The sequence below is a fragment of the Peromyscus eremicus genome, chromosome 13 (genome assembly GCF_949786415.1).
Source record: "Peromyscus eremicus chromosome 13, PerEre_H2_v1, whole genome shotgun sequence".
NCBI classification, from domain to species: domain Eukaryota; kingdom Metazoa; phylum Chordata; class Mammalia; order Rodentia; family Cricetidae; genus Peromyscus; species Peromyscus eremicus.
In genome coordinates, this window is record NC_081429.1 from 8,207,238 (window position 1) to 8,232,613 (window position 25,376).

Consider the following 25,376-nt stretch of genomic DNA (forward strand, 5'->3'; position numbering starts at 1 on the left):
ACAGTAAATATTTGGTGAGCGGATGGGTGAGAAGGTCACAGGCGGGAGAGAGTGCAAAGGAAGGGAAAGAAGCAGGGAAGCCCAGTGGTCAGGGCTGGAGGTGCAGTGCTGTGGGGAGGGAGAAGGCCTCTGGCCTCTGACCTTTGGCTTGAGTGTCCCACTCTCCCAGCTGCCTCCCACCCAAAGGAAAGGAGGGCAGCTCCGTGAGGAGTCTGTAACTGTAGACTCTGATCCACGGCTCCTGGTACTCAGAAGAAAACCCCCCATTCAAAATACCCACTTGGTTTTTGTATGGACTAGTGTCAAATATTAAGTGTAAGAACAGATGAGAAGACATGTGATGTTTTCTCAGTAAATACTGAGCGAGCCAGAGTGGCCTCTGTGCCCGCTGACCTGCAAGTGTGACGGCCCCGAGGGCCCTTTACACAGAAATAATGCACTGTGAGTGTGTGCTGCTGTTGGGGACCTGGCTCTCGGAGGCTGCTCTTCTGTCCCATTAATTACCGCAGTGGAGGAAGTGAGGTCAGGCCTCCCACCAAGGCAATTGGGCTCCCCGGGCCACTCTGCGGTTCCTCAGGAAAGCGTTTTTTCTTATCCACACAGCATCACCATCTCAAGGCAATAAATCCTGTTAGAGTAAAGACAAAGGGGGAGAGAGAGGAACTCCATTTGGGGGTGTGTCTTTGAGTCCCCACACAGACAAAGGGCCACCATGCCCAGGAGCAGGACCTGCCCACATCTCAGACCTCCAAGACCAGGGTTCTGGCCAAGAGCAGGGTTGCTGGGATGGGGTCAGGTGGTGTGATGACCTCAATGTAAAATGAGGGGACAGGGACTCCTGGGGAGCAGGCCACGTCCACACACACATTAGCGAGTGGCCGGCTGGGTGGTGGCTCTGGGGCTCAGGGTTTCTTCCCGCCAGCCACAGGCTCACTAGTGCTGGCCACAAAAGTGAGTGGCTTCTACACTGTGTCCCCCAGGGTCTCTGGGGCTCCACCCGCAAAGCCATCTTTTCAGGGATCATAAACTCCCCAGTATCAGCTGATGTGGAATCCTGAGTCAGGATGGAGGGACCGCCCCAGGGCCCCTGGTGACAGGCAGTTTAGAGGTCTCCCTCCTTGTTTAATGGCAGCTCTGGCCAGGCTCCAGAGGCTACCCAGGACACATCCCATTGTCAGCTGGTGACTGTTTCCAGAGCTTCAGGGAAGAGGGACAAGATTAGAGGATGGCAAGTCAGCAAAGACTGTTGTCTCGGGGTTCAGACATCTTGCTTTCATATGTGGGCTCCACTCAGTGAGAGGCAGGTGTGAGCACCACATGTTGTTCACAGGTGTGAACACCCCATGTTGGTCACAGGTGTGAGCACCCCATGTTGGTCACAGGTGTGAGCACCCCATGTTGGTCACAGGTGTGAGCACCCCATGTTGGTCACAGGTGTGAACACCCCACGTTGTTCACAGGTGTGAGCACCCCACGTTGTTCACAGGTGTGAACACCCCACGTTGTTCACAGGTGTGAACACCCCATGTTGGTCACAGGTGTGAACACCGCATATTGTTCACAGGTGTGAACACCCCATGTTGTTCACAGGTGTGAACACCCCATGTTGGTCACAGGTGTGAACGCCCCATGTTGGTCACAGGTGTGAGCACCCCATGTTGGTCACAGGTGTGAACATCCCATGTTGGTCACAGGTGTGAATGCCCCATGTTGGTCACAGGTGTGAGCACCCCATATTGGTCACAGGTGTGAGCACCCCATGTTGGTCACACACAGGTGTGAATGCCCCATGTTAGTCACAGGTGTGACTTTGGGACCTGCCACAGAGCCTGTGCAGGTGTGCATGTATGGTCCCAGACTGGGGTGGGTTGTTTCTTCTCTGTGACAGGTCTTTCAGGCCAGTGTTTGTTGGTGGCCTCTGGCCCCTGCTCATACTTGCCTGGGTGTCACATGCCCACAGCATCCCCTCACCCTCTCTGTTCCCTCCACTGCTGGTTTTTCTGCCCTGCCTGATGCCAGGCCTTGGCTTCCTGTGGGCTGTCCTCAGCACTCTGTGCTCTAGAACCAGCTTAGCATCCTTTGCCCACGTCCCACCCCCACCGAGGTAAGTGACGAGTGATGACGTGTCATTTCAATCCAGAGACAATTTCGTACTTCCCAGCTCTCCAGCAGCTCCCCGTGCCCTTCCTCACACTCACATAGATGTGAGGTCCAGAGGTGTTTGCTTAAACCCGTGACCTACAATCTCCATCACGCAGCCATCCAACCTGGAAACGGCTGGGCAGGGGCACTGCCAACACAAACAGGGCTGTGCTGGGCTGTCGGTGACTGGGCTCCTCCCACCCTCTGCCTGCCTGGCCCACACACCATTCCACCAGGAGGAGGGCAGCCCCACTGTGACACCCTCCTGAGGACTGCAGGTCAGGCAGGCTCCTCTGCAGTGGGGTCTCCAGGACCTGGCTCTGCCCTTAACGTGCATGTACCTCTCCCAGGATACCTCAGAAGTAACGGCTGAGTGGAAACCTCATGTTTCTCCTCCAGCATTCCAGTGCAAGCTGGAGCCATAACTAAGGGGTGTGTTCTTGGTTTAGAGTATGGAGGGACTTCCAAACTGGTCTGGGGAGGACCTGGTCCCTCTGACCTTTGGCCACCTCATTGACACCTCAACAAGCCAAGGTTCAAGGGTTAATAACATGCATAAAGCAATGGCTTAGGGCTGAACATTCTAGAAAGACTTATGAAATAGACACAGGAGGCAGCTAGAAGCTTTGGGCCTCGGTCTCGTGGCCTTTGGGGGGCTGCAGGGCCTGTAAGCATCAGGTTCCACTGTGGAAAGGGGTCACTTACCACTGTTCTGACAGACCTGACTGGAGCAGAGCAAATAAAGAAAAGGCAAATACAAGAACACACGGACAACCTGGAACCAGATGGACTGGGCTCCCTGATGGAGATGCTGCAGTACCCAAGATGCTGACGTGTTTATTCTGTAACATTGAAGAGGGGGCGGGGCTATGGCATACAGCTGGACATGGAAGTGGGTTTATTACATACAGATAAACAGGAGACAGGGTCATTATATACAACTGAATAAGGAGGCAGATTTAGCTAATCTCAGTAGGAGCAGTGTCTATAGAGGAGCAGTCTTTAGGCTGTAAGCATCCTTGAGTGAGAAAGCTATGGTAGACATTTTATGCACACACATCTACACTCAGACCTGAAGAAGGCTCTGTCACTCTTCTGAGCCTCGCCTTGGGAAGGCTTTGCCACCTCCATGGAGCTGAGGCATGAGGGGTTCTTTTTTTTTTCTTTCTTTTTTTTTTTGGTTTTCCGAGACAGGGTTTCTCTGTGTAGCGTTGCGCCTTTCCTGGACCTCACTCTGTAGACCAGGCTGGCCTCGAACTCACAGAGATCCTCCTGGCTCTGCCTAACCCCGAGTGCTGGGGTTAAAGGTGTGCACCACCACCGCCAGGCGCATGAGGGGTTCCTGACATGGCTATGCCCATGTCAACAACATTCACTCAGGACTTCACACACTGCTATGTCCCCTCCATAAGGTGCTGTGAGAACAGTTAAGAGAATAACCAGAGTACAGAGAAGCTCCTACAGATCTGAGATGCTGTAGTACCAGATTTTTCTCTGCAGATACAGAGAGACCGGTGTGAGTGGGTTATAGCCCTCAGCTCCCTCACCCAAGGCATGCACACACTAGGGAACCACCGGCGCCTGGGGCCTGTCCACTGACCAGGGTGGTCGTTTCCAGAAGTCATGGAGAAATGCCTCCAACCTGGGCCTTCCTTTCACAACCCCATCTGGCACCCAACTCCAAGCTCTCATCTACACAGTCCCTAAGACGAGACCATTTGACCTCCCAGTTCCTTCTCAAAACACCCTGGCAGCCCCCTAGCTGGAAACCCAGTGGCACTAAATAGAAATTTATGTGCCGGCCTCCGGGGAGAAGCCCAGAGGCGTTTGTTTAAAAGAAAATTCGTCAAGGCAAGCTGAGTCCGAGTCTGACCTATGATCTCCTCTGACCCTCCCCAGCGAGGGGGAGAGCTCCCAGCTACATCAACAAGCCGCAGCAGAGGCTCCCACATCAGGCTCCTTTCCTTCAGGCTTAGCCACCACGAGATGAGCTCTGAGGTGGGCAGCTCCCCACACCTCAGGTTCCTCAGTTGTCCCCTGGGGCAGCTCTACATTTTGTCTGCATTCCTGCTGCCCTGCCCCAGCTGTCCTCCGTCTCTGCCTCCCTCACTCTCCCTGATCTCAGGCGCCTGCTCAGCCCGAGGAACAGAGACCATCTTTCCTACTCTGGCTGTGGAGAGCAAAGGCATGTGTGGTCACACAGACAGGGACAGTGGCTGCCTACCTGTAAGCAACAGGCCTGTGCGGAAGAGAGCACAATGCTGTCCTGCTGCAGGCCGCAGGTCTTCCCGGACCCTGGGAGGGGACTATCGAGGGGCTGGACCCCCGTAGTCCCTGATACTGTCCCATGCCCTGAAGCCCTTTCCATTCCCAGTGAGACATGGACTCCCAGAAGCGATGGTTTGCCCCTGTGTACGCCAGGCTTCCTGAATGAGAAGCGTCAGCACAGTTCAGCGGGGTACCAGACGGAGAGAGCCGGGGGTGCTTTGTGCCCCAGAAGTTGGCCCCATCACTCCCCACCCACCTTTCCTTTCCTTGATCTATGAGTTCCCTGCTTTGTTCCACGTCTCTACGTCTGGCCACATGAATTTCATACTTCCTTTCAGTACCCCACCCCACCCCAACCATGTTGATGTTCCCAAGACCCACTCTGCCCAGTGATGCCAGGACCAAGAGTTATGAACCCCTAGCATCAGGCATCAAGGTGTCCTCGCCGCCCTGCCCTGCCCGCCAGGCAGATGGCTGCCCTCACCCTGAGTACTAGGAAGGGATGAAGGGTGCAGGAGGCTGGGGTGCTCCAGGCAGAGGAGAGATGGAAGGGCAAGTCTCAGACCTCAGCTGTGGACCGAGGTAGGATGCTCCCACTTTGCGACTCTAGGGCCTCCAGGCCAAGCTTCAGGGCACTGTTTCTCTGAGAACATCTGTCTGCTCAGCCCAAGCCCTCTGCCACAGCCTGGAGTCCTTGCCCCATTTTGCTTAGCCAGCTCTAAGCCATCCTTTAATGCTGCGTGGGTGCCCTCCAATGAGCCAGACTGACCCACCCCCACCTACTCCTCATCCTGTCTCCTCCACCCCTCTGTCTCACCTGCTTTGGAGCAGCCAGAGACCTTGGGCTATGTGGACACAGCGCTGACCATCTCAGCCACACTGAGTTCTCCTCTGCCATCTGGTGGCTGAAGTTTGCAACAACTGCCCTAGAGCGGACCACTTGGGCAGCTCCCAGGTTCCCGGGGATCAGCCCAGGGACCTGCTCCCTTTCTGAGTCATCAATAGTGAGGGAAGCTGTTAGCTGTGAGGCCTGGTGTCCCTGACCCTGAATGAATCCAGTAGGGAAGCATAAGGATCTACCTGAAAAGATTCTTGAACCCCGCCAGTGAGAAGGTAGTATTGATACAGAATCCACTATGGGTTCTAGGGTTTCTAGAACACTCTAGGGTTCCTAGCCATTGTCACCCCCAAACCCCCCATGGGGTGCTGTAGCCTTTCAGGATGAAAGTCTCACCCACAGACCCACTTTGCCTGCCAAGAACTCCTCCTACTGTGTACCTGGGGGTACACACAAGGGCCAGAGTGGAGCAATGTCAGCTCCCTCGACCCTTGCTTGCCCTCAGCCCAGCCAGAGCCGTCTGGGGACCAGGGCATGGAAGTGCACTGAGGTCCAAGCTCTCACACAGCCATCCACTCCAGCCACACAGTAGAGGTTCCAGGTGGCCACACACTACACTGTCTCCATAGTGATGATCCAGAGAAAAACGGGACAGAGACACACACAAGAGGCCTTCCCAAGACCCCATACCACACCCTTTCCTGTGTATCAGGGTTGGGCTGAGGAAGTGGCCAGGGCAAATCCCTGGGCTCATTGCCTGGAACCCCACCCACCCCGAGTAGCTAAATGCAGTCACCCCAGAACTTAAGCGCCCTAAGAGGAGTGCCAGCCCGGCGGCAGGCCCACCCTTTCAACTCCTGAGGCAAGGACATAAGCGCTTGACCCTTCCTTCGTGGACCATACAGGAGCCTCAGGCCTGAGTCCACAAGCACCACAGGCACATGCTCAGGAATTCCTTCATTATGTTGCTGAGTGTGGGTTTGTGTGGACACTTTCTTCCATGAGCATCATTGTGCCTTGTCCTTATCCCCTCCCCCTTCAATCGTCCTCCCCCTCCTCCTCAGTCTCCTCCCTTCCTCCAGTCTCCCTCCTCTTCAAGTCACTACATATACATGGTGTTATGTATCTATAAATATAAGTCATATATGTGGGTTATATGTCCATCAAGAATTCCAAGAGCCACAAATGAGGGGGGAAATGTGACTTTTTTTGTCTTTCTGCATCTGACTTAGTTTACTTGATATGATCTCCAGTTGCATCCGTTTTTCTAATAAATAGCGTCATTTTGTTCTTCTTTATGGCTAAATAAGACTCCATTGTGTGTGCATGGACCACATATTCTTTACTTTTATTTTATGAACATTAATGTTTTGCCTGCGTGTGTGTCTGTGTGAGGGGGTCCTGTCCCCTGGAACTGGAGTTACAGACAGTTGTGAGCTACCATGTGGGTGCTGGGAATTGAACCTGGGTCCTTTGAAAGAGCAGTTGGTGCTCTTAACCTCAGAGCCATCTTTCCAGCCCTTGACCACATATTTTTTTTTTAAAGATGGCTATTCATGTTAACTTAGTTAACATTTTTTATTAAGAAAATTTTTTATTCATTTTACATACCAATCAAAGATCCCCCTCTTCCCTCCTCCCACCTCTCCCTCCCAACTCACCCCCCATTCCCTCCTACAAGAAGGTAAGGCCTCTCATGGGGAGTTACATTTAGTAGAGGCAGGTCCAAGCCCCTCCACCTGCCTCAAGGCCATGCAAGGTGTCCCATCATAGGTAGTGGGCTCCAAAAAGCCTGCTCATGCACCAGGGATGGATTCTGATCCTACTGCCAGGGGGCCCCTTAAGCAGAACAAGCTACACAACTGTCTCACTATGCAGAGGGCCTAGTCCAGTCCCATGCAGGCTCCAAGGGTCACATATGCTTTATCCCTCCATCTACTGACAGAGACTCAAGCTGGTTCCTAACTCAGCTAGTGTGACTAGAGCTGGAAAAAAAATGCAAATGTGGAGGTGTTTCTGTGATATGCCACACCAGGAGGTAGTTTTTTATTTTTATTTTTTTAAGTTTGTTTTAAGGAGTCTTCATACTGATTTCCATAGTGGCTGGGTTCATTTACATCCCCACCATGGTGGCTAAGGGTGTCCTTTATGGCACTGTCCTCACCAGCATGTGTACTTTGATCTCTTAATGACTGCTCGTTTGACTAGGAAACAGAACCTCAATGCAGTTTGACTGTGCTTCTCCCCGGTGGTTAAAGCTGAACGCTTTCAGCACTTACTGGCCATTTATGCTCCGTGTTCTGCGAACTCTGTGTCCATTACCTCATGGGCTCCTTTGGTTAGCTGGGTCGTTTGATTTGGGAGGTATTTAGATTTTTAAAAGTTATTTATATAATCTAGATATTAATCCTCTATCAGATCTATATTGAGCAAGACCTCTCTCCCATTCTTTGGCCGTCTCGGCTCAATAATTGTGTCTTTAGCTTTTTTGTTTCATGCAATTCCGTTTATCAATCCCTGGTCCTGTTTCCTGAGCTACTGGGCTCCTTTCCCAAAAGTTTTTGCCTGTGCCTATGTTTTGAAGTGTTTTCTTCTGGGACTTTTAAAGTTTCTGGTCTTAAGGGTCTTGACCCATTTTGAAACTGGTTTTGTACAAGGTTCTTCTTCACGCGGACACCCCATTTCCCCAGAAGCATTTGTTGAGTAAGTTGGTTTCTTTTCTCCAATGTATATCTTCGGCATCTTTGTCAAAAGTCAGGTGGCTGCAGCTGTGAGCTGATGTCCGGGTCCTGTACTCTGCTTCATCAATCTGTCTTGTTTGCTGTGGCTTTGTAGTGTAACTTGAAGTCCGTCGTTGGGATGCTACCTGCCTGTGCCCTGGGCATGGAGTGAGACTCCCCGCAGGGCACCGTGTGTGTTCCACAGACGCATGCAGACACTTTTGGGAGCCCTCTGCACGCACATGAAACACACAGAGACCCTGGTTTGGCACGTGCATACAACACAGGAGCTTACAGAGACTTGGTCGGGCAGCCTTCACCATATCCCACCGACATTCTGGCAGGTTCCTCTGTGCACACTGACAAGCTCACAGAGGATCTGGCACCCCATCACTACTGTTTTCCTACCCCATGTGCCCACAAAGCTGTTGTCTTCCTGTTTTGAGCCTACTGAACTGGGGATGGTGGTTCTCTGTGTGCAGCTCAGCCCAGGAGGTACCTTGTTTCAGCTAAGGATGACCCTCTCCCTAAAAACCCTTAGTCCAGGCACACCTAGACAGGTGTCACTGTCCAGGAAGCTCGCTTTGGGAAAAGGGCTCTGATGAATTACTTCCGAAGCACACCCCACTTGGAGCTTTGGCAAAAAGCAGTAAGAAGCAGGAAGTAAAATCAGGCAGAGAGATGCAGGGTTATTAGGTCAAGCAAAAAGCTCCTGACTTGACTTCCATGCTGTGGGGGCAGAGAGCATGGGCGGGATGAGCCCTCAGGAAGGGGAGTGCCCTGGAGGTCTGAGGCATCCGTCAGAGTCTTCATGACCCGTCCAGACAATGAAAGATTCCTGGATCCCAAAAAGGGGCAGAATAATTCACGAGGCTTATATTTCATGTGACACGCTAGTTATTTATTGGGAAAACAGCTTCTCTAGGGGGAGGGGGAGGGACAAAGGGCCTCCTACCACAGCGCCTCCTCCTCCCCCTCCTCCCCCCTCCTCCCCCTCCTCCCTCTTCTCTCCCCCTTCTGTCTCTTGTCTGCTTGGCCAGGGACTGCATTCCGTTCCTACCCGGTCCCTGGGGCCCACCTCCTACCTTCTGGCTGACAACTCCATCCCCAGGTCACAGCGCAGAGGAATGGCCCTGGGCTTTCGGAGTCCCTGCCAGGAGGTGCTCTGACCTCTGCCAAGTCCTTCACAAGGCTATGGGGAAGTATGTTTTTCTTTTAGACATGCTGACCTATTAAAAAAAAAAAAGAAAAGCTTTCAGTTTAGGGCACCCGTCACACAACCATAAGAAGGGGGGAAATCTAATTTGAGACACCACATTTTCTCCTCCCGAACAAACTGTCTTCTCTCTCCTCCCTGCTACAGTGACGGCCCCGCTTCATCACTTCAGGGGAATAACCAGCCTCCAACGGAAGTTTGTGTTTTGCTTTTTCCAATCAACACATCCTGAAACCATGTCTGTGTTGCTAGTCTCGCCAGTTACCCAGGGAACGGGGCACAGCCAACAATGAGAAGACGCAGCATGGTTTGCCCTCTGTCCCCTGATCCCTCCTTTGAGGATGCAGGAATTTCCCCCCTGGTGACCCGTGTTGCATTGAGTGTCTCCATGCCCACGTCTTTCCTCCATCAGAATATGGACTCGACTCCAAAAGTGACACTTGGATCCCTTCCTAATGCCCTTCCAGACTCATGAGAACATGGCGACAATGACAGGGGACACTCAGAAAACAGACTTTAAGACCCCGGCCGAGGGAAGAGGACACAGGCTGACTCATTTTAGTATTACTATTTTTGGTTTCTGTAAATGCAGGTAACTACATGGACCAAATGCTAAACTAAGAATAGCTGCAAGTAATCCCCGTGGGAATGGCAGAGGAAAGCATCCACATCCACGCATGGCCCATGCAAGCTGGCGTCGGGGTGCACAGTAAGCTTTTCAGAACATAAAATTTACTGAAGACTTGCAACAAGCCCCGAGAGCATTTACTCAAGCAAACAGACTGGCTCTCAGCTTGAACAGTGAGGCATGCAGTATTCTCCCAGTTACCTCCCCCCTCTGCTCCTCCAGCCCTGCAGCAGCCTCACAGTCCAGAGTCCCTCAGGCTCAAGGAAGCTGGAGGGCTACAGCACTGTAGGGAGCCCACTCCAGGAGAACCTCCTCAGCCTGCTGTAGGTGATAATGGCTATCACTGCGGTAGCTTGGGATAACACCAAGTGGATGAAAGTGTAAAAAGAAAGCTGGGGAAAGAATTGTCTGGAACGGAGCTTAGAAAAACTCCACCACATCCGTGGAATCTCAAAGGCAGCTCGTGTGCCTAGGGCTGAGCACATGTTCCAGGCTCTGGGTGCGTGAAAAGGACAGGTGCCTTTGGTAACTGGCTGAGTTACCCCAGGCTCTCAGCCAGCAGGAAGGGAAGGTACCTGCATCGTAGTAACCTGCTTGCTGGAGAGTTCAGAATCACCCTAGCATTCAGAGAGCACAGCCTTGCAAAGGCTGCAAGAATGCCTGCCCAGGACTAAGGGAACTCCCATCCAACCATGAGCTGTGCTTGCTAGGCAAGCAAATCACACCACCAACCCCAGGACCAGGAGACTCCCCGGCTCAGGTATTCAGAGCTGGCACATTGTAGAACAGTCTTGGATGTGATCGAGGACATAGTGACAGCTTTCCTTGAAGCCACGAGATTATTTTCGATATCAAGGACACAGTGACAAATAACAGCGTGGTGGCAGCTCTGAGGAAATTTCAGGCCCCTAGAACAGAGGCAGAGGGACTGTGGAGTTCGGGGTTCCGAAGAGAGGAAATCGGGGCTCATGTGACAGAAGTGGGGATCTTCTTACACCTCTCTGAGAATGAGGGGGTTTCACAGTCTGAGCCTACAGACAGGCTCTCTGGTTCCTATGTCTAATATTGGAAAAGGGTAGGGAACAGGATGTGTGGCCACCAATCTCTCCTTTGATAGAAACTAACTTCCCAGGTTTGAGATCCTGGCACCTGGAAGCCTGTTAGCTAGAGACCCACAGACTGTGTCTCAGTAGCAAGTTCATCAGCATCTGTGAAAGGGGGCTGTGGCCTGTGCAGCAGCAAGATCCTAACATTATGCTCTTATGTGTAATATTATTATGTGTTATTCAAAATGTCCGCGAAGCAGGGAAGGCTGTAGGTAAGTGTGGCCGTCAGAACTGTCCAGTGTCCTGAGGAAGCCTGGGTGTGGGACTTAATAAAAAATTTAAGTCAACTGTTTTCAATATATTTACAGAATGAAAAGAAACTAAAGTAACTGAAGGAAAATTAATAATTGTATCTCACTAAACAGAGAAGATCAATAGAAATAGTTCATTTTTATTTATGTTTGTTGTGTTTTTCCCTTATTTCTCTTATTTTTAAAGAGGTATATAAGAATCAAAGATTGCATGTACTAAAAATGGCACATGTACACAGCATGCAATGTTTAAATCAAGTTAAACTTCTGCAGGAAAGTAGATAACTCACAAAAATAAAGCAGTTTTTTTTTTTAATTTTTATTATTTTTTATTTTTTATTTTTTGGTTTTTCGAGACAGGGTTTCTCTGTGTAGCTTTGCGCCTTTCCTGGGACTCACTTGGTAGCCCAGGCTGGCCTCGAACTCACAGAGATCCGCCAGGCTCTGCCTCCCGAGTGCTGGGATTAAAGGCGTGCGCCACCACCGCCCGGCCGCAGTTTTTAACCTACCATCTACAGAAAGTGACACAGAAAAGATACAAGTGGCCAGTGTGCTGATTCGGTGCCTGACAGCGATTTTTTAAAGTTCTCCAACCACAAGAAATTCCTGTTTTCTCTTCCCATAGGCCAAGACTTGCCCTTTCCAAATTCACCTTCTCATTGGTTTAGGACACAAAGCCTTATCTCATGGCTAACACACACACACACACACACACACACACACACACACACACACACACTTTTTTATTGCAGGCTCAGTTATGTAGCAGACTGCCTGCAACTTTCCAGTTCTCAGGGTCCTGAGATAATTGGGTACAAGCTGCTAATTAGGAGAGACAGAAGCCTCCAGAGATCCTTCTAGGCTCTTGAAAGGCATGGCGCACAGCTGATGTCTTTGGTCACCCTGTGTGAGACAGCATAGAAGATCTACCAGACCCCTGGCTTGGCTAACGGTAACTTGGCTTCTGCTGGCCACCATTTTCCCACCCTGTTCCTGTGCTCCCCAGCCTGTTTCTACAAGATCAACCCAGTTAGATCTCATGGGTGAGGGCACGCAGGGTTGGTCTTTTTGTGTCTGGATTATTTCTCTAGACACAAGGATCTCTCCAGCCTTCTACCGTGTTGCAAACTGTAGCTCCCGCCTGCTTTTGACAGCTGGGTGGTATGCCACAGCCTGTGAGTCCCACGTTTCTCTTTATTCTGTGGTCAGTTGGTAGACACAGGCAGCTCCACTTCTTCACCATTGTGAGCCGTGTCCAGGTGAACGCTGGGGTGCACATGTCTCTGGGACAATCTGATTCTGTTTGGCTTTCTTTGGCTGCGTGCCCAGGAGTAGGACTGCTGATCCTATCATGGCTTTGCTTGTTTGCTTTTCTGAGGAAGCGCCATTCCATTTTTCATGGTGGCTGCAGTGTTTACACCCAGCACCAATGTGAGGGGCTCCCTGCCCGCCCTGTCCTCACCAGCACTGACTGGTGTCTTACTCATTTTGACCTTACTTTTGTTAAAGAGCTGCGTAGAGATTCTGGAGTTGCAAGTACAACAGCTAAGATTAAAACTGCTCCAGGGGAGTCAATGGTGCTGTTCTTCACAAAGCAAGAAAAAGAAAGACATCCCTGACTGTTGTCTGATTTTCAAGACAGGGTCTCTCTGTGTAGCCCTGGCTGTCCTGGAACTCACCCTGTAGACCAGGCCAGTCTTGAACTCACAGAGATCCGCCTGGCTCTGCCTCCCCAGTGCTGGGATTAAAGGTGTGCACCGCCACTGCCTAGAAGACTTTTTTTAAGGAAAAAAAAAATGAAAGAACTTGTCAGTAGCAAACCTGCCCCCACAGTAAACACTAAGGAGACTCTTAGGATGGAAAGGACAGCATACTCCACAGTAGCTTGAGTCCTCATGAAAACTAAAGGGTGGCTACTGATGAAAAACTATACACTTCCCCGCCCCCACGCAAAAAAACCAAGCGTACCAAAAAGCATGTTTCAACACGAAAGGGGGCAGAAATGAAGTAACAAAAAGCACGTAAGACAGATGGGAAGTGGGGATGCACACATCTGAGCCACAGAGACAGTAGCAGCATGCACAGTCCCGCACAAGTTCAAACCAGACGAAACCCAGCTCTTAGAGGGAGAAGTGGACACAAAGTCCCACACCTAAGCAAGATGGTATTTGCAATTGATGCCTTCTGTGAAGGGAAATGTTTTCAATTTTTCACCAATAGAGTCACTGCATGTATCAACCACTCTACAGGGCAGGCCCCAGAGCTAGGATTAGTTGGCCAACACAAAGCAAGCTCCATGGTTTTTGACGGGGTTTTTTTTTTTTTTTCGGGGGATGGTTGGTGGCATTGAGAAAGAGAAAGAACATGAAGTTGGGAGGGTAGGAAAGTAGAGAGGATCTGGGAAGAGTTGGGGAGGGAAAAGACATGATCAAAATATACCAAATTGAAAAAAAAAAAATAATTAAAAAATAAAGGGTCGCCGGGCGGCAGTGGTGCACATCTTTAATTGGAGCACTTGGGAGGCAGAGCCAGGTGGATCTCTCTGAGTTCGAGGCCAGCCTGGTCTACAGAGCAAGATCCAGGACAGGCATCAAAACTACACAGAGAAACCCTGTCTCAAAAAACAAAACAAAACAAAACAAAAAAAACCCAAAAAACAAAATAAAAAGGGTCAAAACAATTCAGTGGGAGAGGAAATAGTTACTTCAACTAATGGTGCAGGGACAATTGATTAGCTGCATTCAGAAGAATGACATTGTGCCCTCTTCATACCTTGTACAAAAATGAGTGAAAATGGATCAAGTTAAAATTAAAACATTTAGATGATTTGGAATTAGGCAGTTGTCTCTTAGCTTTGACATCAAAAAATATAAGCAACCAAAGAAAACAGTAGATAATTGGACTTTATCAAATGTAAATTCCTGTTTTATTTAAAGCATGTTTTTTAAAGTAAAAAGGGAGCCCTCAGAATGGTAGAAATACTAGGTAAACAACACATCTGGCGAAGGATTGGTGCCCAGAGTAAGATTTCTTACAACTCAACAATGAAATGACAGTTTTAAAATGGGAGAGCATCTAAAAGGAGTGCTCACTGGAACATCCAAATGGTAACCCATGCTCCACAAGATGTGGCATCTAGTCATTAGCAGCAGGGTACCACATCTGCTGTGAAGCCGTCTGGAGGTAGAAAGGGTGTGGAGAAACGGACCCCCTCTATACTGCTCCTGGGATTTTATATCCAGGACATCACCTGCCCACCAGCTGCAGATGGTTATGTACATGTGTGCACCTGACTCGTGGAATATCGATCCGTGACAGAGTGAACTGACACAGGCCTCTTTGACCCATGTGAAACTTAACAACACACTCAGCTGTTATGTGATTCATTCACATCAAATATTTAAAAAAAAAAGAAAGAAAGAAAGAAAGAAAGAAAGAAAGAAAGAAAGAAAGAAAGAAAGAAAGAAAGAAAGAAAGAAAAGAAAAGGAAGTATATAAAAATGGAAATTAGATTTTCAGGATCCAGGGGTTGGGTCGGGGAGAGTAAGAGTGATCTAATAAGTTTTCTTTTTGGAATGATGGAATGTCCTAGAAGTAGATAACAGTGACGGTTACAAAATATTGTGTGCATACTAAGACCCACAGAATTGTAGACTTTGGGGGTAACTATAGCAGCAGTATGGTGGAAAACACATTTTCATTTTATGCATATTTAGAGAAAGACCCAGGAAGACATCAACTATTGACAGTGATCATCCCTAGGTGATGAAAAGATGGTTCTAGAACGAAATTACATAGAACTTCTGGAAAATCCAAGATTGTTTTTAATTTAAAACAAAAGAAACCATGAAGGATTGCAAGTTGATTCCCATGTCGCCGATGAGTAGAGCTTCATTGTCTTCCCTGGCCACAGCCTTCTCCTGTCCCCCCCACAAAGGGTGGCCACCGCCATAGCATCTGTGCTGACCATCCCCCGCTCATCCCAGCTCACATACGTCCTGTGTTTACATGCAGTTCCACCTGCTTTGACACGGAATGCCTGTGGGACTGAATTTATGTTGTTTCTCGGATTCTGCCTTTTCTTTTTCAGCTGCCCGATGGGAGGCCCCTGAGTTGCTGCATGGGACATTGAGCAAATGGACATGAATGTATCCACTAGGGTGACTGTGGGGAGCGCTGCTGTGACGAATCTAGAACATCCACATGTAATTCCCAGGGACTCACGTCATCAACATCACAGGAAATGCCCTACTTTTCCAAAGTGGTTGAAACAATTAAGACTCCCACGGTATGAGTTCTTCCCAGGCCACGCCTTCAACAACATACTGCAGGTCAAGCTTTTCTGCCAGCCTGGTGGGTGTGTGATGGTGTCTCACACTAGCTGATTATCCTCTCTTCTGACTACCTGTGAGAAATGCCACATAAGAGCTGTGTGTGTGTGTGTGTGTGTGTGTGTGTGTGTGTGGCATCTGTGTATAATGTGTATCTAGTGTGTGTATATATGTGTGTGTGTGTGAGTGTGTGTGTGTGTATGTGTGCATTTCCATGTATGTGTGGCATTTGTGCATGGTGTATGAATATGTGTGTGGTGTATGTGTGAGTGATGTGTGTGTGTGTGCATTTGCATGTATGTGTATGTGTGTAGTGTATGAGTATGTGTGAGTGATGTGTGTATATGTATGTGTTATAGCAGGCTTTCTTTTGGGCCACCAGACAGCTTCTAAATCATGACACAGAGACTTATCATTAATTATGAATGCCTGGCTTTATTTTATACTTTCCCCACTAGCTCTTACAACCATAACCTGTTTCTCTTCATCTACATTTTGCCTCAGGGCTTTTTACCTTCCGTTCATTCTGTATGTCCTGCTCCGTGCTGACTGGCTGGTGGCTGTGTGCTGGCCCCAAGCATCTCCCCCTTTTCTCCTTCATTCTCTCTTCTCTCATTCTCTCCCTGGAGCCGAGATTTCTCCTCCTACTTATTCTCTCTGGCCTCCAGCCCTGCCTACCCCAACTGCCTCACTATTGGCCATTCAGCTTTTTGTTAGACCAATCAGGTGCCTTGGGCAGGCAAGGTGAAACAAATGCAACACATCTCTACGTAATTAAACAAATGCAGCATAAATAAATGTAACACATCTTTGCCTAGTTAAAGTAACATTCCACAACAATGTGTATGTGTGGTGTGGTTCGAGTTTAGATCTGAATGTGGTGTCAGGTAGGGATCTCCAAAGCCATAGAGTCATGTGAAAAGTGGCGCATGTTGTGCTGCAAACCAAGCAGGAATTGCATGGTGAAGGAATTGCATGGTGAAGGAATTGCATGGTGAGGAATTCTGGTGGAGCCAGTTCTTTGTCCTCTTGGAGCTTCTGTTTGTGACAGTCCTTAAATTCTGTCATCAATGAGACTAAGAACCCTAAAGAGGGACTCCCCAAGATTTCTGCTAACACTCTGCAGTGGTTTTAATAGGTATGCATCACACACACACACACACACACACACACACAGACAGACACAGACACACACACACATAGATTCATGTGTTTGAATGCTTAGTAATAGGGAATGTCACAATTAGGAGGTGTGGCCTTGTTGGAGGAAGTGTGCCACTGTGGAGGTGGGCTTTAAGGTCTCCTATGCTCAGTGTGGCACACAGACTCCTTCTGCCGTCTGTGGATCAAGATGTAGAACTCAAGCCAGGCAGCAGTGGTGCACACCATTAATCCCAGCACTCAGGGAGCAGAGGCAGGCAGATCTCTGAGTTCAAGGCCAGCCTGGTCTACAGAGTGAGTTCCAGGACAGCCAGGGCTACACAGAAGAAACCTTGACCCCATAAACAAACAAACAAACAACAACAACAAAAGATGTAGAACTCTCAGCTCCTTCTCCAGCACCATGTCTGCCCACACACCATCATGTCCCACCTTGATGATAATGGACTAAACCTCTGAACTGTAAGCCAGCCCCAATTAAATGTTGTTCTCTATAAAAGTTGTCGTGGTCATGGTGTCTCTTCAGAGCAATAGAAACCCTAACTAAGACAATTTCTTTCCTGCCTTTGAATTCCTTATTGGCAGAGGAAACGCACCAGCTCCTGCACCTCTGCAGGCATCTGTGGAGAGCACCTTTTCCAGCTCAGCTGTCACGGGCCCCACTCTCACATTTCCAGCTGCAGTCAGACAGCTGGAACACGCATCTCCTGTGGCTCTCATACATGGCAGGGATTCATCCTGGGGAGCAGTTCCTGCTTCGTGACACTAGCACTAGGATTTCATGCAAGCACCCAGAGAGGGAGTGAGGAAGAGAGAGGAGGATGAGCCGGTGGAGCCATCCCTAGGCTGAGAGGTCCTGAATTCTATAAGAAAGCAGGCTGAGCAAGCAATGGAGAGTAAGCCAGTAAGCAGCACCCCTCCATGATCTCTGCATCAGCTCCTGTCTCCAAGATCCTGCCCTGTCTGAGTTCCTGTCCTGACTTCCTTCAGTGACGAACAGCAATGCTGAAGTGTAAGCTGCATAAACCCTTTCCTCCCCAACTTGCCTTTTGGTCATGGTGTTTCATCACAGCAATAGAAACCCTAACTAAGACAGAGTAAGCTTTTCTTTCTCACTACTAAACATGTTGCCCTGTTAAATCATATTCCCTTCTGATCCTAGTTAAGAGTGGTCACATCTGTCTATTAGTTTAGAGTCCCATCACACTGTCCCTTTAATGTGATAATTAATATTTATATATATATATATTAAACCAACTGTTGTCTTGAGAAAAGCACAATGTGGAAGATCACTTCCCTCCTCTGAGCTACAATCTGGGAGGGGTTAGTGAGAGAGCAGGATGCTCAGAAATACCCAGAAGTGCGCTGTCAGCCCTTCCTATGGCAAGATAAATCCATTCCGAAAGGGACTTGCCCTTTCTCTAAATCCCTGTGACAAGTCAGGAAGATGTTTGCATGTAAAGATGGCGTCACATTTGGGGTCGCAAGTTTCTAAGGCTGAGGTTATGCGTTTATTACCTCAGCTTCAACTCTGTCCTTTCACACCAGAAGGAAGCAAAGATGGTGTTCTCATATCATCTCTCCTGGCTCAGTGTCCTTCTAAGGAGCAGTAGAGGCCAGTGGATTCAGGAGACCTCAAAGAACAGACTCTCTGAGTCCAGACACCTCACAGGACTGGGACGAGGCAGCTCTCCATGATCTGAGACCCTGTTGTGGGCAGGAACATGGGTTTGTGGACTTGGCTGAGTTAACCAGGAAAGACCAGTGTTGCTCACAGCATGGTACATGAAGAACAGGGATCTTCTGTGGAAGACGAAGCCCCCCAACCCTGTGACCTGAGTTAGGGTGCCCCAGTGAGAGGTGCACCTGTCCCAAGGGTGCCTCCAGGAGAGGCAGGAAAGCCCAATAATCTGTACGCTCCAAAGTAAGCCACCTGCACTGAGCACCCCACAAAGACGTTGCCACTCCGTCAACTGTGGGGTTTTTTTTTTTTGCTGTTGTTTTATATTTTAGAGAGGGTCTCACTGTGTAGCCCTGGCTGTTTTGGAACTCACTATGTAGACCTGACTAGCCTCAAGCTCAGAAATCCACCTGCCTCTGCCTCCTAAGAACTGGAGTTAGAAGCATGTGCCACCCCATCTCACCAGTTCAACCATGAATGTTGTAATTCAGTCCTCTCCTCTGCCACTCCTGTGTCAGAACGGGTTCCTACAGTGCTACAGCCAACACCTTTACCTCTGTCCAGCTGAGTGCAGACCTCACAGGGCAGACTTGTGCCACACTCCTCGCTGCTAGCCTCTCCCTCCCAGGAGAGCTTGCTAAAGCATAGCTAGCCACAAGAAGGACCTCACCCTCTGCACGGTGAGCCCCACCACTGGTGAGGCTTCAGCCTGGTACGATGGCGGCTGGAGTCAGTGTTTGCTTCAGACCCCTCAAGAATTCCAGCTGTAGGAGAAGGAAAAGGCTACCTACTGCAGACCCCATCCTGGTGAATACATGAGGGATGGGTGTGTGGCTTGCTCTAGGACCCTGGGTGTTGGCTCTGTAGGCTTGCACGTGATGGCTGGAAACACTGGTCCCTCCCTGTCCTCTGTTATCCAAGTTCCCCTCTCTACCTCTTGTTTATTCCAAGAGCCTTACCTTGCTTTCCATTAGGAACTTAAGACATCTCGTGATGTCCCTCCAAGGCCGTCCCCTGCCATGCAGCCTGACTCTTACAGGCTCCAGCTGTCTCTCCCTCACCTTTGACAAAGTCACGCCTACCTCCCCTCCAACCAAAAAGCAAGGTGAGGCCTGTAGGGAGGATGAGGTCTTTGTGAACTTAGCATATGTGGATATGTGGACCTGTGTGTCACTGCTGGACTCCAATGTGGCCCTGGCTCCCCAGAATAGACTACCTTTGCCTTGGTGCAAAGACCCATGCTGTTTGTCTGACTCCCGACCCTGAAGGCAAGTTCACTTGTGTCCAGCTCCTCACCCACCACTTACCAAAGAACCCCAAATAAGAAGTTAGTGGGCCACGCTCACCCTTCCTGCATGGAGGCTGCCATACTGTCAAGACAGATGGATAGTGAGGCCCAGAGCTGGGCAAAGCAAGGTCAAGGCAGCCAGACACAAGAGGACCAGATCAAGACCAGCACAGGCAGAGTCTTGGAGGTGAAGAGTGGACTCTAGGCTCCTAGACCTACAGTGTCCCACTCCCTGGGTGGGATCCTCTCTGAACACCCTTGAGACACATGCACCAGAGTCACAGAATTGGTTCCCAGAGGTGAGCAGTGGCTTGTACTTTATGGTTAAAAACAGGGCTTTCTGCTCTCGGAGGCCCCAAGCTCTGTGTCCTCCATGTTCTGTGCTCCTCACATTTTCTGCTCCCCATACTCTGGGTCCAACATCCTCTGTGCACCCCACATTCTGTGCCACAAAAACCTCTGGCCAGCAGAAATGAGTGCCACTTTGAGAAATACTCTTGTCCCTTCCTCCTGTGGTGGCACATGACCTGCCTGGGCATCTATGCCACTGTCCAAATGGCCCCAGGAGGGCTACTGAAGGGAGCAGAGAGGCAAGGCCACCTTGTGATGCCTTAGGGGTTAAAGCTGCAGGTGAAAGCCTCTGATGGAACTGGAGATGCAGAAGGGCCGGGGTTGCCTGGAGGCTCTGCCCTGCTCCTGCCCCTACCAGTCCTCACCTGTTTGGAGGAGGAGGTTAGAGCATAGCCTGGCCACACAGCAACCCCCTGAGGTGCCTCAAGCCCCCAACCAAGTAGAGGGACACGAAGGTCTCCGTCACCCCAGTGCCGGCCCCAGCCAGAGTGTCTGTGGGTAAGGGGAAGGCCGAGCACACTGTTAAACCACGATTTGAACACATAGAAAAACCACGTGAGGCTGAGTTCTCGACGTGGTGAGTGGATAGAAACAAAACGACTGCGGAGGAAGTGGCTTCGCAGAGCCTAACGAAGGACTAATTAGAGACCTCTCTGGAGCCCTGAGGAGGAATTATTTACAGTTCTTCAGAGGGGAATGATTATAATAATAAGGTTACGGTGCCCCAATTAAGCTTATTACGATCTTTTCCTCTGCTCCAGGAATCCTCCGAGGTCTGTCATCAGCAAGAGGCAAGAAGAGGTGAGCGGGCCTTCCGCCTGTGGGCAGCCCCCACGGGGTGGCCTCTGGCCCTCACTCCTCTCCGAGCTCTCGGGGTCAGCCTGGGCAGACAGACAGCAGGCTGTGTGGCCAGCAGCGTGGTCCCTGTAAAGGGCCAAGACACTTCCTTTCTCTCTGGTGACCTAAGGTCCCCTGCTGTCTAAATCAGAACTAGGCAAGGTACAGGACTCCATCACTGCTGATGAAACCATGCTGCCAAAGACAAACCCACAGAGAGGCGTGGGCAGCAGCCGCTAGGAAAGGATGCCAAACATAGAGGGGTTCTGCTGTCTGCTCACCCCGAATTACAGATGTTCTCCTTTAAATGCCACGTTCCCTAGGCCTATGGACTGCAGGTACTGGGTCCCACAGATTAGCTGTGGGGATGTGGTGGCTGTCTCCCCAAAGGGGCCCCCAGTGCTCCTGTAGCTGAAGGAGCCTCCTCGGGCTCTCTTGGGTTCTACAAGACTGTCCTTGCATTTTGGTACCCTTCCCTGACATGGGTACCAAATTGAGGTACCCTGACCTCAGCTCCCCCAAGTACAGCACTGAGAAAGGAAGTGGCCTCTTTGCAGGTCATCAGGAACCTTGGTGACCAAGGCTAGTCATCGGACTCAAGTGTGCATACCAACTCCACATCCACCTGCAGGAACTTAATGATAGCCTCCTAAAACATAAGTCAACATCCCAGGCCTTGTCACTGTGACCTTCGCAGACATGACCAAGGATCTCTAGATGATGCTCCAGATGAGAGCTACAGGTCTGGGGTCGCTTGGAGCCCCACCAAACCAGAAGAGGAAGGGAGGAGCCACCTGAGGCTCTGCAGGGAGTGCTCCCATGTCCACACTTGATCTTGGACTCCAGAGCTAACAGGCCCCAGGTCCTGGTCTCTGCTCTTCTCCTGTCTGCTACACCCCCTCCTGCCTCTGAAGCTGGCAATGGATGGCCACGCCCTGTCCCACAGCACCTACAAAGGGCCCTTGCTGGAGAGTCACCATAGCTGCAAGCAAGGGGCACGTCCCACTCTCTGCCAGCTTCAGGCAGCGTTTACAGACTCAGACGCCACAGAGGGCAGGGAGCAGCAGCTGACAGTGAAGTGCTGTGAGGGCCCTGCTTTAAGGAGGCGGCCTACATCCCCTCCTGAGGCAACTGGATAAGGCAGTGTTGATGGCCATTGTGTACTGAGCTCCTGATGCCAGATGGTAAGACAGAAACAAAGACACCATCTCAGGGACCCTCGGGTCAGCTGTTCCCTGAGTGTGTTCTCCTTGGGGTCAGGCCCACATCCATGCCCCTATACTCGTGTGTCTTTTCTCCATTTCCCTTCAGAGTGGCCACCACAGCCTCCCCCTTACCATCCGAATTCCGTTCTCCCCCTGCTGGCCTCCGTCAGCCTTCCTCAGGTTGGATTTAACCATTTCTCTCCCGTGCCCACTCTGCTTGCGGTCCTCCTCGGCAGCGAATGTTCTAGGACTTTGGGGCTGGATCAGTTACTTTCGTTGTTACTGTAACCAAATATCTGACAGAAAGGGTTTAGAAGAAAGGTTTCTTTGGGCTTGCCAGGTTTAGGGCCGCCGTCCTGGGCTGCCTCATGCTAGGCCCTGGGGAGGCAGAAAGTCAAGGCATCAGCAGCGGAGTTGCTGGGAAGAGATCATCACGTCGCACTGGACAGGAAGCAATGAGTTATGGGGGGTGGACCCCTATAATTCTTCCAACTAGGCTCCACCTTCTAGCATTTCCAGAACCTCCCAAATGAGTGCCAGCAGCTGTGGAACTATGTTTTAACACACCAGCTTATGGGGAAATTTTCACATTCAAATCATATCGGGAAATCATATTTCTCTGTCTCCCATCATTCTCCACTATTCCATGTCTCCTTAGATTGCTCTAACATCCTAAGAGGGAGGACACATATCCCTCCTCACCCTTCCACCACCTTTGAGCTGTTCTTCCTAGACCTAACCTGTTCGCGTTTTCTCTTTGGTATGGTGTCTCCTTGGGGCAGCTGCGTTGTGACTCAGGACCCTGGGGCTCCATGCCTAGTTTGCAGATGCCATAGGAGATGACTGAGAGTTTGCAACTGTAAAGAATGGGAAGCAAGTTGGGTAATGAGTATAAGCACATGCAGTGGGCAAAGACTGTGACCATGTGCAAGCAGTGGATAAAAACTGTGGGCATGTCCAGACAGTGAGTAATGACTGTGGGTATGTCCAGACAGTGGGTAATGACTGTGGGCATGTCCAGACAGTGAGTAATGTCTGTGGTGGCCATGTCCAGATAATGGGCAAAGACTGTGGGCATGTCTAGACAGTGGGCAAAGACTGTGGGCATGTCCAGACAGTGGGTAATGACTGTGGGCATGTCTAGACAGTGGGTAATGACTGTGGTGGCCATGTCCAGACAGTGAGTAATGTCTGTGGCCATGTTCAGACAGTGGGTAATGACTATGGCCATGTCCAGACAGTGGGTAATGACTGTGAGCATGTCTAGACAGTGGGTAATGTCTGTGAGCATGCCCAGACAGTGGTAATGACTGTGGCCATGCCCAAATAGTAGATAATGACTGTGGTCATGTCCAGACAGTGGGTAATGACTGTGGCCGCCATGTCCAGACAGTGGGTAATGTCTGTGGGAATGTCCAGACAGTGGGTAATGACTGTGGGCGTGTCCAGACAGTGGCTAATGACTGTAGGCATGTTGAGACAGTGGCTAACAACTGTGGCCGTGTCCAGACAGTGGCTAACTACTGTGGCCGTCTCCAGACAGTGGCTAACGACTGTGGCCGTACCCAGACAGTAGACTGAAACTGAGGGAAATGGTGTGGTGTGATCAAGAAGCAAGCACTGGAGCATGCGATGGAGACATACATCTGCGGGTCCAGCACTCTGAAGGCAGAGGAAGGAGGGTTGAGGGCTTGAGGACAACCAGAGGTACCCAGTGAGTCCTGCTTCAGACAAAGAAGGGGAGGAGGAAGAGGCAGAAAAAGAGGAAGAGGAGGGGGAAGTGGACAAACAAGAGGAAGAACAAGAGGGAAGAAGAGAGGAAAAGGAGGAAGGGGGGTGACACTAAGTTTGAGGATGGCGAGGTTCCAGAACCTTTTGCGGTGGAGTGTGTTCTAAGGAGCGGTCACACTGCTTTGGAGCGCATGTCTGTGAGGCATCTTGGCAGCGTTCTAACGGCTCTGGTCTGTCTTCATTACGGACCTGGCTGGATCTGGAGTCACGGGGAGACACATCCACGGGTGTCTCTGTGAGTGCATTTCCAGAGAGGTTTAGCCGAGGAGGGAAAACCCACCCCGAATGTGCGCAGCACTGTTCTCGGGGACCGTGGTCCAAAGTAAACAAAGGAGGGAACAGGAGAGGGCGGGTTAAGCACCCGCATCACCTCTGCTTCCTGCTGTGGACCCATGTGAGCGCGCCCCACACTGTGTGAGCGCGCCCCACACTGTATGAGCGTGCCCCACACTGTGTGAGCGCGCCCCACACCGCGGCAGCTGCCACAGCTCTTGCCTCGCTCACCGTCACGAGTTCTCCACCACGATGGCCTACACCCTCAAACTGAGCCGCAGTAGATGTTCAGGGGATACAGTTCATCCAGGTGGGATGGCATGGTGGGAGGGCTGGCTTCTGTCTGTCAGGGGCCCGCAGCTTGCTCACACCTTGGCGAACCAGGAGACAGAGGGGTGCTGGGGGCTCAGCTCTTTTCTTCTGTTCCCCTTTTAGGATCTCAGCTCCACAGAATGGTGCTGCCACACTCAGGGGGAGTCCTCTCCTTTTCTCCCTCTCCGTTCAGCCTCTCTGAAAACAGTCTCGCCAACACACACAAGAGCGTGCCTCAGAAGTGCCTTAAGCATTTCTTAATCCTTTCGAATTCACAACTGAAATTAATCTTTGTCGCTTTCCTGCAGTGAGAACAGGTTTTTCCTGGTCCTTGGGCATCCCAGGGTGGGATAGGAGTCCCTAAGCATTCTATCCCAGGAGAGAGATAGGAAAGGGGGAATGAAACCAGTGGGGAATGAAAACGAAATCATTCATTCTAAATAATGAAATTAGAAGAAACACAGGTGGTCTCTTTTCTGACTGTGAGTGGGGAAAGGCCAGCTGGATGTGACTGAAAAGCCAGCCACTGAACAGAATGAAAAGTCCAGAAGACCAGTGGCAAACTGCAGGAAATGTTCGCAGCACCCAGCATGGGCGGCGTACTGATTTTGCGGGGTCTAAAACATTCCTGGTAGTCCGAGGGGACACATCCACAAACAGGTGAGCAAAGTGAAGAGATGCAGACCGTACAAAGCGAGACGATCGTTCCCAAACCACATGAAACGAAGTCCATCTTCACGCACAAAGAACCATCACCCATCGCATGGGCAAAAAAGCTGAAGTGACCAGGCTGATGAGTCACATGACTGGGAGGCTGCTGGTGGCACTTGGTGACCCATTCCTGCACGGAAGAGGCAGCGCTTCACATTACAATCCATTACACCTCGTCTCCCCAGCCATCCCACTAGACAAAAATAAACTCAAGTATTCCAACATAAAGTCATTTTTTTTTTTAATATTTATGGTTGTGGGGATTC

At 50.4% G+C, this 25,376-nt stretch overlaps 1 long non-coding RNA gene across 1 annotated transcript; it reads right to left on the reverse strand.

Annotated features, from left to right (window-relative positions):
* Window positions 1–284: 284 nt before the first annotated feature.
* On the reverse strand, window positions 285–5,517 carry LOC131923262 (uncharacterized). Its single transcript, XR_009382558.1, has 2 exons — window positions 5,228–5,517; window positions 285–628 (listed from the first exon to the last, which is right to left on the reverse strand). It is a non-coding gene; the product is annotated as an uncharacterized LOC131923262 (long non-coding RNA).
* Window positions 5,518–25,376: the final 19,859 nt, after the last annotated feature.